At 45.7% G+C, this 13,881-nt stretch overlaps 1 protein-coding gene across 3 annotated transcripts in view; it reads left to right on the top strand.

The window, feature by feature from the left end:
• Positions 1-13,881, top strand: part of LPGAT1 (lysophosphatidylglycerol acyltransferase 1) — a 102,014-nt gene that overhangs the window by 47,612 nt on the left and 40,521 nt on the right. The window lies entirely within an intron of this gene.

Below are 13,881 nucleotides of genomic sequence, written 5' to 3'. Positions count from 1 at the left end.
ACACGTTTTTACCTCTCAGTTCGAGCCTTCCAGCGGAACCAAGTCTTCTCTAGCTTCTCACAAATCCCTCAGTTTTGCTGCTCACTCATACTGACATCCACTTCTCAAGGCAAGCACTGAGCCCACCCTCACTCACCATGCATTTACTTCCTCCCTGAGTCTGCTGTGCTGTGCTGGGTTTTTTCATCCACTCACTGCAGGCTGCTCTGTAACCCCCTCCTCTCAGTTTTCATGCTGCAGTCTGATAGGACAGGAGTGAGCTAGTCCCAGCCTGTGCTTCAGTTGGGACAAAGATGATGCTGCCTTTTTTTTTTTTTTTTTTAAACCCTTTTGTAACAAATTTCTAAGTGTTTTGACCATTTAATTACCATCCAATCCCCTCAACCATAGCCTTCTAGTCTGGAGGATTGTCAGACCTGCTACATTGAGCCCTGATCTACATTTCCCATTCTGCCATGCATACGTTCTCCAGTCGGCTTTTAGCACCTCCTTGTAGTTGTCAGACTATTCACAGAAACGTCCATAGAGCCGCCAAAGTCAGGCATGACCATGCGTATATTGGAGGTGGGGTCCAGCCATGAAGGATCACGCAGTGTATGCGACTTGTCTTTTCCAACAGTACCAGAAGAAAAGGGGGTCATGTGACCCTCTTCATTATCATCAATCAGATCAGGAACAAAAACGAAATAAATTGCAAGAGACATTGAATTGAAATTACAATATAAACTATGGCTATCAACCGAACAGCGTTTTTTGCGGATAGCGGTGGCCCGGCACCATATCACACACACAGGGTCTGCAAAATTCAAATACTAAGTCAGTGTTTCCCAACCAGGTGCCTCCAGCTTTTGCAGAACTACAACTCTCAGCATGTCCGGACAGCCGTTGGCTGTCCGGGCATGCTGGGAGTTGTAGTTTTGCAACAGCTGGAGGCACCCTAGTTTGTAAACACTGTCCTAAGTAATAATAGGGGTGTGGGGGGAGACATAAAAAAAACACAAAAAAAATAAAACCCTGATGTTCTGTTGCTGCAGATCCTGTTCTCCTCCGTGGGGGTCCCAGTATCTTCTCTGTGCTCCCGACATGCAGCTGGATCCAGGACCTTTCCCGCTCAGCCAATCATTGGCTGCAGCAGTATCATGTGTCAGGCCAGTGGCTGAGCAGGAAAGGTCCTGTAAGTCCCATAAAACACCGGACTGCATGGAGGAGAATGGTAGCTGCGACAGATCTATGGGGAGCGGGGATAGGTAAGTATCATTTTTTTTTAATTTTTTTTTTTTTTTTTTTATACAGGTTTCCACCGTGCCCCGACACAACATTAATGGGGGAGATGTGACATGCGGGGTGGGGGGGTTGGTAGATGTGATATGGGGGAGATGTAACATTGGAGGATTGACATGAAATGGGGGAAATTGGACATGAAATTAGGGGATTTCACCATTTGTTATATCGGAATCACACATTTTCCTACACTCATGCAGCCCTAATATAGAACACAACCCACAAATCCTTTAACCATCCAGTCATAGCAGATGACTGGATGGATGTTCTAGCAGGCACCTTATCATACCCTTTTTTTTTTTTATTTTATTTCTTTTTTTTTGGGGGGGTAGGGGCGGACTGGTAATCAAAGAAAAATAAGAAAATAAATGGTGCAAAGTAAAAAAAAAAAAAATAATAATTAAAAACTTCCAACTTTGGCCCATATAACAGTGGTCCCCAACCCAGTCCTCGGGCCCCACCAACAGTCCAGGATTAGAATTTTTCCCTGTTCTACTCCAATAAAGTTACTAAAGACCTGGAGTGTTGGTGGGCACTGAGTGTTGGTGGGTTGGGGACCACTGACCTGAAGGCAAGAATGTGATAACAGGACTTCATGTAGGCTCCAGTTTCTTGTCAAGCTGTATACGGCCTTTGGCTATTTCGATGGTTTATAGTCAATAGCAGCCTCCAGAGGTGACGGAAGACATTCTATGGATTCCACAGGAACCTCTGGTCATTGTGCCTTACAACAAAGAATGCTTAGTCTCGTCTAGTTTACACTTGTTTATCGCCGCGGGAGGATATAGGGAATAGCTGATAAGGCAACCCTGTCACGGATAAAAGGCCGATTGTGTCCGCTCACTTTACACGTCCCATCTCGCCTCCCATGAGACGTTTTATTGCGTGGTGTCTAGGAATGTCAGTATCACATGGGGAGAACCTTCCCAGCATCTCTTAGGCCCCTTTCACACTACTGTTATGACCTGGTAGCGTGACGGCCGTCAGGACCGCTGGGGAGAATAGCAGGACAAAAAATAGTGCGCGCACCGTCTTTTTCTCCCGCTATTCTCTCTGAAAATAGCGCCGCCCGACAGACACCATTGACTATAACAGGGTCAATCGGGACCAGTTATTGCCCGTTGCGCTCCGTCAATATGACGGCCGTCAAACTCCCCAAAAAAAGAGAGAGTTTGACGGGCATAAAGGTAGTGTGAATGAAACCTTAGAGTATCTGTCACCAAACGAAACTTATTATTCGTTATGTAATTATAAGACCCTTTGCTATTTACTTGCTGTTAAAGGGGTTCTCCGGTGCTTACACATCTTATCCCCTATCCAAAGGATAGGGGATAAGATGCCTGATCGCGGGAGTCCCGCCACTGGGGACCCCCGTGATCTTGCACGCGGCACCCCGTTTGTAATCAGTCCCCGGAGCGTGTTCGCTCCGGGTCTGATTACTGGTGACCACAGGGCGGGCGGCGTGTGATGTCACGCCTCCGCCCCCATGTGACGTCACGCCTCTATCCCCGTGTGACGTCACGTTCCGCCCCTCAATGCGAGCCTACGGGAGGGGGTGTGATAGCTGTCACGCCCCCTCCCATGGGCTTGCATTGAGGGGCGGAGGCGTGACGGCACATGGGGGCGGAGGCGTGACGTCACACGCCGCCCGCCCTGTGGTCGCCGGTAATCAGTCCCGGAGCGAACACGCTCTGGGGACTGATTACAAACTGGGTGCCGTGTGCGAGATCACGGGGGTCCCCAGCGGCGGGACTCCCGCCATCAGGCTGCTTATCCCCTATCCTTTGGATAGGGGATAAGATGTCTAAGCACCGGAGAACCCCTTTAAAGGCGTTCTCCAAGAATATAAAAACAGAGCTCATTTCTTTCAAAAACAGCTCCACATTTGTCCCCAGGTTGTGTGTGGTATTACAACTTCAATGGAGCTGAGCTGCAGAACCACACCCAGCCTGGAGACAGACAGGGAGCGGTTCTTATGAGAAATTAGCTCTGTTTTTCTTTTCCTGGATAACCCCTTTAAAATTCTCCATTTTAATGTGATTAATTCTCAATTTATGTGTTTTAAATGTGATTGAAAAAACGGCCACTAGGTGGCTCTGTTCTGTTCCCTGCCACAATTAATACAGTTAGTTTGGTCTCCTCCCGGCCTGGCAGGAGACCAAACTCAGGAAGTACGTGTAGGGCATGAAGGTACAGCTCTCGCAGGCTTCAGTGACATTGCGCCTGCTGGGGAACACCCACTTTCTCCTGCCGGGAGCTCTCACAATGTGAGCAAGGGGAAAGGTATGATACACAGCTTTTAAGCTCAGAATACATTTTTTAAGGGCAGGAGGGGTGTTAGGAGTAGTTAGGGAATAAAATCTAAGTTAGTTTAGAAAAAATATGTTTTAATGACAGGTACTCTTTAAAGGGATATATACACTATTTTAAATAAATTCTGGTTATGGGGACGAGTCTAGATGGAAGAGAGAGACATACGAGACAGAGATGAGATATGGACATGGTTGGAGCTTATCTAATGATTGATCCCGGGAGAAGTGGACAACGTGGAAAATGTGATTTCTCTGTCCTTCTTTGTGCTGTAATTGGGATATTTGATATAATTGGATGGACAGAAATAGTAGATTGCTGCTCTAGGGGAATGTGATGAAGCTGCATGTTTGGTAGTTGTATCTGATAGTATATTCTCTGTAGAGCCGGTGCTTTATATCGTGCTTCCATGTATCTGCGTCTATGTTCCCCTGTTGGGGCCGGTATGGTGTGAATTGTGCAGAAGGTGTACTAGATGGTAGATATGTATCGGTGATTAAAGGGGTACTCCGCTACTAGACATCTTATCCCCTATCCTCCCCCGCGATCTTGGCTGCGGCACCCCAGACATCCGGTGCATGGAGCGAACTTCACTCTGTGCCGGATAGTGTCTCTGTCTGTGTGTATGTGAGGTTTAAAACTATTTCTGGGCATAATTATAAAACTTGTATGTGGCATTTTTCACCAGTTTTCCCCTCTGCAGGCCCCATCTCTAATTTTCAGTTGTCCATGAGCTTGTGGATGGAGCCTAACCTCCATGATATCGCCTATATTCTGTACATACACAGAAGAGGGAATCCTGCTTTATGTCTCTATAGCTTATCCTCCGAAGCAGCATGTAAGACATTATAGAGCAGTACTGAGTAGTGTAAGAGTTGAGATTAGATATAACACTTTCACTACAAGCTGCTGCCTGTATATTTGTCTGCCTCTGTCACTCAGCTCCCTTCTCCTCCACTTTTTCTATCTTCAAAGAATTCTGTGTGCAGCTGTGACCTTGGGGGGGAGGGGGGGGGGGCAGGAAAGAAGCTTGGTAATAGGAGAAAGAAGCTTTTTTTTCCTTTTTTTTTTTTCTTCTATTTTTTCTTCTCTTGTATTTGCTTGCACTATTGAGTTCTGCAAAGTGTTTTAAAAGGTTAGGGTGCGTTCACGTGGCCATCTGCCCCCGTTTTTTTATCCCAGTTTCGGTTTCGTTCTTGCAGGCTGTAAATTGATTAAAAAACGGTTTAAAAAAAAAAAATCCCATTCATGTCAATGGCATTTTTTTATATATTTTTTTACAATCCGTTTACATCCTTTTGTACCCGTCTGCACTCCTTTCTTTTTCTTTTTATTTTTTTTTTAGACTGCAGAAAAAAACAGCACATGCAGTATTTTTTCTTCCGGGAAAAAAATACAGATACAGTAAATTTTAACATTGAAGTCTATGGAAAACGGATGAGCCTTTAATGTCATCCGTTTGCATCTGTTTTTTTTCTATCCTTTTTTTGATCCGTTTTTACTTCTGAGCATGCTCAGAACAAAAAAAAAATTATTTTTTTGGTTTATTAACTGAACAAAAACGGATCCAAATGGATAACATCCGTTTTTTTGTTTGTTTTCTTTGACGGGAGAAGAACGGGACGGGTCTAGACGGCCGTGTGAACTTTATAAAGGGTAAAATGGTTTGCAGGGCAGTGTTTCCCAACCAGGGTGCCTCCAACTGTTGCAAAACTACAACTCCCAGCATACCCGAACAGCCTTTGGCTGTCGGGATATGCTGGGAGTTGTAGTTTTGCAACATCTGGAGGCACCCTGGTTGGGAAAAAGTGGAGTAAAATACTTGTAAGGATCCCCTCTTCATAGAAGTCTGCTTGCGCTGTTCTGTCTTATCCCTGGCTATGTCACAGTCATTACTGTGTCCCCTCCTCTCTCCTTGTGTCACAGTTATTAGTGTCCCCTCATCCCCCCCCCCCTTCTCCCGTGTGTCAGTCATAAGTGTCCTTTTATTTTGTTTTTCCCCTTTGTTTATTTAAAGGGGTAGTCCGCCGGAAAACATCTCATCCCTTATCCAAAGAATAGGGGATGATAAGATGTCTAATCGCAGGGGGTCCCGCCGACGGGGACCTCCGTTACGGCACCCCAGACATCCGGTGCACTGAGCGGACTCTGCTCCGTGCCTGATGGCTGACGACCACACCTGCCACGCCCCATCCATTTATGTCTACGGGAGGAGTTATTGCTACGCACTAGCTTTCACGCCGCCTCCCATAGACATGAATGGAGGGGGCAGCTTCCGTGTTCCGGACTATGCTGCTGCTGGCCCAGAGATCGCCAGGGGTCACCAGCGGCGGGACCCCCATGATCAGACATCTTATCCTCTATCCTTTGGATAGGGGATAAGATGTTTTCTGGGGGACTACCCCTTTAAACTGTTCTACTTGCCTACACCTCCATTCCCATACTGATCCCAGCTCTGCCTTCGGTGTACAATAGCGATTGTCACATGACTGATGCAGCCAATAAGTAGGCTCAGCAGTGACACTCAGTACTTCTGAGTATGGAGCATCCCCATCAAGGCCACTGATTGGCTTCGGCGGTCACCTGACATCTGATGCTTCTGTAACACCGGAGCACCGACCACAGGCAGAACGGGGCATAAGTGCAGCAAGGGAGACAAGTTAAAACTCAGGATCAGTACAGGATAAGTAATGTAATATATGTACACAGTGACCTCACCAGCAGAATAGTGAGTACAGATCTGGAGTATAATACAGGATATAACTCAGGATCAGTACAGGATAAGTAATGTAATATATGTACACAGTGACCCCACCAGCAGAATAGTGAGTACAGCTCTGGAGTATAATACAGGATATTACTCAGGATCAGTACAGGATAAGTAATGTAATATATGTACACAGTGACCTCACCAGCAGAATAGTGAGTACAGCTCTGGAGTATAATACAGGATATAACTCAGGATCAGTACAGGATAAGTAATGTAATGTATGTACACAGTGACCTCACCAGCAGAATAGTGAGTACAGCTCTGGAGTATAATACAGGATATCACTCAGGATCAGTACAGCATAAGTAATGTAATGTATGTACACAGTGATCTCACCAGCAGAATAGGGAGTACAGCTCTGCAGTATAATACAGGATATAACTCAGGATCAGTACAGGGTAAGTAATGTATGTACACAGTGATCTCACCAGCAGAATAGTGAGTACAGCTGTGGAGTATAATACAGGATATAAATCAGGATCAGTACAGGATAAGTAATGTAATGTATGTACACAGTGACCTCACCAGCAGAATAGTGAGTGCAGCTGTGGAGTATAATACAGGATATAACTCAGGATCAGTACAGGATAAGTAATGTAATGTATGTACACAGTGACCTCACCAGCAGAATAGTGAGTACAGATCTGGAGTATAATACAGGATATAACTCAGGATCAGTACAGGATAAGTAATGTAATGTATGTACACAGTGATCTCACCAGCAGAATAGTGAGTACAGCTCTGGAGTATAATACAGGATATAACTCAGGATCAGTACAGGATAAGTAATGTAATGTATGTACACAGTGACCTCACCAGCAGAATAGTGAGTGCAGCTCTGGAGTATAATACAGGATATAACTCAGGATCAGTACAGGATAAGTAATGTAATGTATGTACACAGTGACCTCACCAGCAGAATAGTGAGTACAGCTCTGTGGTAGAATACAGGATATAACTCAGGATCAGTACAGGATAAGTAATGTAATGTATGTACACAGTGACCTCACCAGCAGAATAGTGAGTACAGCGCTGGATTATAATACAGGATATAACTCAGGATCAGTACAGGATAAGTAATGTAATATATGTACACAGTGACCCCACCAGCAGAATAGTGAGTACAGCTCTGGGGTATAATACAGGATATAACTCAGGATCAGTACAGGATAAGTAATGTAATATATGTACACAGTGACCCCACCAGCAGAATAGTGAGTACAGCTCTGCAGTATAATACAGGATATAACTCAGGATCAGTACAGGATAAGTAGTGTATGTACACAGTGATCTCACCAGCAGAATAGTGAGTACAGCTCTGGAGTATAATACACTAAATGAACCTATAGAGAAAGCAATATGGTATTAGATTTGTATACAGTCATAGGATCGGAGTGTATTCAGTTACTGCAGATCCTGGGTAAAAGGCTTTTGTGCTACATTCAGTTCCTACCATTTAGCAGTCAGCTGCTGATAACATGCGTATGACCCAGGAGCCCTATATATTGGTGATGGGTCCTGGCCGCTATGTAAGCTGATCACGGGCCGTGCGGACCCCCAATCAATAAAAACAATTATCTGTATTCTTTCTGTACCAATTCCCTGTACACCACCACAAACACCTCTTTACTGTTTTCATTCTGTCAGCCAATATAGTGTATAGTACTTACCAGCAGATGTGACTTTGTGGGGCCGAGGTCAGAGTTCATGGATCTGGAGGGAACAATGTCACGTTGGTTTTCTGCCAAGGTCAAAAGTGCCCGAAGTGATGATGTAGAGTAAGGAGAACATGTACAACATTTCTTGATCTATGACTAGAAAACAATGTATGTGTGTTACCTGTCCTCGGATTGAGGACCTACCTGAGGGCGCATTACTAGTCCTATTCACTAGAGCAGTGTTTCCCAACCAATGTGCCTCCAGCTGTTGCAAAACTACAACTCCCAGCATGCCCGGACAGCCTTTGGCTGTCCGGGCATGCTGGGAGTTGTAGTTTTGCACCAGCTGGAGGCACCCAGGTTGGGAAACACAACGCTAGAAGGACAGTTGAAATCTTTTTGAGGGTCCGTTGTGGGTCCAAGTGGTTGGACCCTTAGGCCATGTTCACACAACAGAATTTCTGAGCGAAATCCACCAGAAAAATTCAGCTATGAAATTCCGTTGCAGCAGACTCCCATTGTTTTCAGTGGGGTTCTTCTGCAGCAGAAATTCCAATTCCGGACTCTGCAGAAAGGATAACACTTTAAATCTTTCTGCAGAATCTGTTGGGAAATGAATTGCCGTCTATGGAAACACATTTGAGTGGTCCTAGTGCCGGCTTGTTGTGCCGGTGCCTGTGGGATGTCCGCCTGGAAAGTGTCAAAATCGTGGGGGGGTCCGACCACTGGGACCCTCTGCGATCTCCCATACAGCCCCCGTCTCTCCTTATGAATGGGGAGCATGCAGAGGTCGACACATTCCCATTCATGACCAGAGCAAGGTGCTATACGGGAGATCACGGAGGGTCCCAGTGGTCGGACCCCCACGAGCTGACACCTAACCCCTTTCTGCGGATAGGGGATGAGTGTTTGTAGATACTGGATAACCTCTTTAAAGATTTGTAAATTACTTCTATTAAAAAATCTTAATCCTTCCAGTACTTTCTATCAGCTGTATGCTACAGAGGAAATTCTTTTCTTTTTGAATTTCTTTTATCTTCTCCACAGTGCTCTCTGCTGACACCTGATGCCCGTATCAGGAACTGTCCAGAGCAGGAGAAAAATCCTCATAGCAAACCTATGCTGCTCTGGACAGTTCCTGACACGGACAGAGGTGTCAGCAGAGAGCACTGTGGACAAGACAAAAAAGAAATTCCCCCTGTTGTTATGTGGGGAACGCTCTCAAATTGAAGCCCCCGACAGGTAGGTAGAAAATTCCCCCTTTTAGGTAGAAGCCCCCAATATAGGGATCGACCGATATTGAGGTTTTAGAACTTATACCGATAACCTGTGAACTTTCAGGCCGATAGCCGATAACTTACCTAATATTCCGTGCATTATATGGGCACATGACGGGGGGGGCCTGTCATGTGCCCCCACATATAGTTAGCGCCCCCGACATGTGCCCCCACATATAATGCTCCCGTCATGTGCCCCTCACATATAATATATATAATATAATATATATATATATATAATAGTGTAGTATGAGGTGTATGACAAATGTAAGGAGCAGTATGACGTCACGCCCCTTCACCACCTCACCTCTCCTGACGGTTTCTCTCTCAGCACATGCTTCCTGTGTCACATGACGCGCAGCGCGCCCGCAGATTGGCTGTCGCGCCCCTCACTTGTTGCTGTACAGTCAAGATGGTTCTGAGGTAAATGTTACCGGCTCGCCTACCGGGCCCCAGGGTGTACAGGGTCACAGGGTGTATGGGGCCACAGGCTGCGACTCCACCGCCTGATCCGGGTGTAGTAAGATGGCCGCTCTTTGTTTGGGTTTTGGCTCTGTCCTCCAATAAGCTGCGAGCACAGAGCCCTGACCCCGCCCACACCGTGACCAGAGCCAAAGGAGATGAGTGTGGCCCCTACAGGAAGTGATAGCTACGGGGCCCCCTGGGATCAATCTGTTATCCATTGCCGTGCGGAGCAGCGAGACTTCAAGACAGATTGGGGGCGCACGTGCTGGACGCATTATCGGCATGGTTAGATGCCGATACCGATAACTTACAAAATCGTGAATATCGGCCGATAATATCGGCAAATCTGATAATCTGTCGATCCAACCCCAATAAATTGTTTCCCCCAAAAAGTCTCCTCCAAAAGAGAATAATAAAAATCCCACTCACCTTCCCTCTGCTCCCGCACTGAGGCCTCTGCATCCTCTGCTCTGTTAATTGCGCAGGACCTTCTCCTGCACTCCGCCATCACCCTAGCAGGTCCATCACCACTTGGGATAACGGAGCGAATGATGAAAAGGCCTCAGCACTGGAGCAGAGGGAAGGTCAGAGGGATTTTCTTCATAAATGGAGGGAAACTATTTCTTTGTCTGCCCACTGATCTGTAGGTATTGGGGAGACTTGCACGAGTTAAAGTACTTGTACAAATGTCTGGTATCAAAATATCCTTAATTTTCACATGACATGCTGTATAGAGAGGTAAATATATGGATGACTCCATGAGCAGTAATGTCCTCATTTTCTATCCCCCGCCCAGATATAAAATAGGGAGACGTAAGGCGCCTTATAAACTGCCAAGTAAGTGGATCGGATCGTTTACCTAGGTCATGTGTACGTTTCCCATAGCTCTGCTTTCTGGAGGCGACAGTGCAGAACCAACACATTAATTTTAAGAGCATTGAAATATATGTACACTGCCAGACTGTGCACATTACCACCGCTTATTATGTCTGTCCGCAGTGGGCAGTGATGGGTTTATTTGGTAAGAATTGTGTATGTGTCTGTATATGTGTGTGTATATATGTATTTATATACTGTATTAGAGATGTGTGGAATTCTCAGCTCACCCTCAGAGGCCCCGAGGCGCACGGACTGTGCGAGGCAGCACCACTTAGCAAAATAAAAAACTGGATGTCCAGCGCCAGGATACGTGCAAAACAGGTTCTTTATTGCTTAAAACGCCATAGCAGGGGTCAGAATGAGACGCGTTTCAGGTGCGTTAGCACCCTTAATCGTACGATGTACGATTAAGGGTGCTAACGCACCTGAAACGCGTCACATTCTGACCCCTGCTATGGCGTTTTAAGCAATAAAGAATCTGTTTTGCACGTATCCTGGCGCTGGACATCCAGTTTTTTTATTTATATACTGTATTGTATAATCAGGGCTGCTACTATTATTTTCACAGTCAATTAGTTGGCTGGATAATTGTTTAGTTTAATCGACTATTTGGATAAAAATAACCATAGTGGTGAAGATAATTTTGTGAGTTAGATAAGTGAGGGGGGGGGGGGGGGTTAGGGGATTGGACTGAAGGTCTTCTGTGTGTTTTAGGTACGGGATGCATTGTGTGTAGAGAGTTTGTGGGGTCTGCTAGATTCTGAGCTCTGCGGAGGCTGAGAGGAGGAGCATTTTATTATATTTAAATATGTATAATAATCTCTTTAAATATAATTTTATTTTTATTTTTCCTTGTAAGGGTTATACCCCGCTCCCTGTTTCTTACCTGTGGCCTGATAGGAGGGCAGCACATTCCCTGGTTGTCCATCCTACGTGCCCCTAGGAGCTCATTTAGTGAAGAGGTGCACCACACATGATCTTCTATTTCCTGCATTATCTCTCTGCAGCCATTGCGAGTCTGCCCTATAGCAACCAGGGACTCACGATGGGGGCAGAAAGGAGCTGCAGGAAACCTAAGATGGTGTGTGCTGGGCCCCCTCTTCACTAAACGGGCTGCTGAGGACCACATGTGCCTATATACATAGTTATAATCGCTAAGTGTATGTGAACTTTAGAAATTGGCTAAATAAGTATTTGGTCAATAACAAAAGTTCATCTCAATATTTTGTTATATACCATTTGTTAGCAATGACAGAGGTCAAACGTTTTCTGTAAGTCTTCACAAGGTTTTCACACACTGTTGCTGGTATTTTGGCCCATTCTTCCATGCAGATCTCCTCTAGAGCAGTGATGTTTTGGGGCTGTCGCTGGGCAACACAGACTTTCAACTCCCTCCAAAGGTTTCCAATGGGGTTGAGATCTGGAGACTGGCTAGGCCACTCCAGGACCTTGAAATGTTGCTTACGAAGCCCCTCCTTCATTGCCCGGGCGGTGTGTTTGGGATCATTGTCATGCTGAAAGACCCAACCATGTTTCATCCTCAATGCCCTTGCTGATGGAAGGAGGTTTTCACTCAAAATCTCACAATACATGGCCCCATTCATTCTTTCCTTTACATCAGTCGTCCTGGTCACTTATCAGAATAACAGCCCCAAAGCATGATGTTTCCACCCCCATGCTTCACAGTAGATATGGTGTTTTTGCTCCCCCTGTGTGGTTCTGGGATTTTTGCTCACTGTTCTTGTGATCATTTTGACACCACGGGGTGAGATCTTGTGTGGAGCCCCAGATCGAGGGAGATTATCAGTGGTCTTGTATGTCTTCCATTTTCTAATAATTGCTCCCACAGTTGATTTCTTCACACCAAGCTGCTTGTCTATTGCAGATTCAGACTTCCCAGCCTGGTGCAGGTCTAAAATTTTGTTTCTGGTGTCCTTCGACAGCTCTTTGGTCTTGGCCATGGAGTTTGGAGTGTGACTGTTTGAGGTTGTGGACAGGTGTCTTTTATACTGATAACAAGTTCAAACAGGAGCCATTAATACAGGTAACGAGTGAAGGACAGAGGAGACTCTTATAGAAGAAGTTACAGGTCTGTGAGAGCCAGAAATCTTGCTTGTTTGTAGATGACCAAATATTTGTTTTCCACCATAATTTGCAAATAAATTCTTTAAAAATCAGACAATGTGATGTTATGGATTTTCTTTCTCATTGTGCCTCTCATAGTTGAGGTATACCAATGATGAAAATTACATAGATTTTTCTTTCTCGTGTAAAGCGCTACGAAATACATTGGCGCTTTATAAATAAGCCTTATTTCAGATGGAGAATTGTGCTTTTCCTGTCCCACGCAGCATCTTACTGTTACATTCCCCCAAGCCTACAAAGATTTATACTGTAGTAGACGTCTCCGCAGCCTGTGTCATATTCCGTGGCAGAGCAATGACAGCTGTTCCAGGACTGGGCTCCTCTCTGTACCCATTGTGATTTGTTTCCTTTTGACCCCCTGAATGCTCCCCCGGTGCGGGTATCGTCTTACTTAACTGTACAGGTCATCCCCGAGCCGCCCGTGACTGCCAAGCAGCTGCTGCTTCATAGGACGGCACACAGAAAATCCCATGTCAGTCTACTATATCAAAAGGTTAATAGTTTTTTCAAAATAGTCCCCAATATCACGTACCAGATTTTTTTATATATATATATATATATATATATATATATATATATATATATATATACGATTAAAGAAATCAGATTTTTCTTCGTTTTAATCCCAAAAAATCTGCCAACTAATCAATGATAAAACTATTCATTGGTTACAGGGCTATACATCTCCCCCATTAGGTCTCTAAACACTTAAAGGGGTACTCCGCCCCTGGCATTTTATCCCCTATCCAAAGGATTGGGGATAAGATGTCAGATCGCCACGGTCCCGCTGCTGGGGACCCCCAGGATCGCCGCTGCGGCACCCCGCTATCATTACTGCGCAGAGCGAGTTCGCTCTGCACGTAATGACGGGCGGTACAGGGGCCGGAGTATCGTGACGTCACGGCCCGCCCCCGTCAATACAAGTCTATGGGAGGGGGCGTGGCGGTCATCACGCCCCCTGCCATAGACTTGCATTAAGGGGACGGGCCGTGATGTCATGAGGGGCGGAGCCATGACGTCACTCTGGTCCGGCCCCTGTATCGCCCGTCATTACGCACTGAGCGAACTCGCTCTGTGCAGTAATGATGGTGGGGTG

The sequence above is a fragment of the Hyla sarda genome, chromosome 3 (genome assembly GCF_029499605.1).
Source record: "Hyla sarda isolate aHylSar1 chromosome 3, aHylSar1.hap1, whole genome shotgun sequence".
NCBI classification, from domain to species: Eukaryota; Metazoa; Chordata; class Amphibia; order Anura; family Hylidae; genus Hyla; species Hyla sarda.
The sequence above is the reverse complement of the archived record's forward strand: the minus strand, read 5'-3'. Positions and strand labels throughout refer to the sequence as shown.